The following is a 542-nucleotide window of genomic DNA, read 5'->3' as shown; positions in this document are numbered from 1 at the left end:
TCGAGATGTTAACTACGGTTGACTAATACGAACCCTTCACGCTAACGGAACATCCTTCTCCATTTACACATACACACCGAACGTGGAATCTATCATGGATCTTTCTTATATCTTCTGTGGGAGTTACTATTCTACTTCTTGTCACAGCAACAGCTTTCTTAGATTAGGTTTCTCCCGTGAGGACAGACAGCTTTTTGAATGGCAACTGTTATTGCAAACGTTTTTTTCCGGGACCTTTTCGGGACCTTAGTTCATTGGATCTGAGAAGGATTCCCAGCAGACAATCCTACATGAATACGCTTCTTCACTATTCACTTCCTCCTCCCATTTATTGTAACCGCCGCGAATTATTATTTACATTCATTTCATTCACAAGAAATCGTTAGAAATGTAGATAAAGTACCATTCTATCCCTACTTTACATTTAAAGATATCACTGGATTCATCGTTATATTAACCGCTCTTATTTTACTAAGCCTACTCAACCCTACCTACTTGGTAACCCTGTTAACTTTATCCCTACTGATCCTCTACTTCTGCCC

The sequence above is a fragment of the Penaeus monodon genome, chromosome 23 (genome assembly GCF_015228065.2).
Source record: "Penaeus monodon isolate SGIC_2016 chromosome 23, NSTDA_Pmon_1, whole genome shotgun sequence".
Taxonomy (NCBI): Eukaryota; Metazoa; Arthropoda; class Malacostraca; order Decapoda; family Penaeidae; genus Penaeus; species Penaeus monodon.
This window is presented reverse-complemented; position numbering follows the sequence as displayed.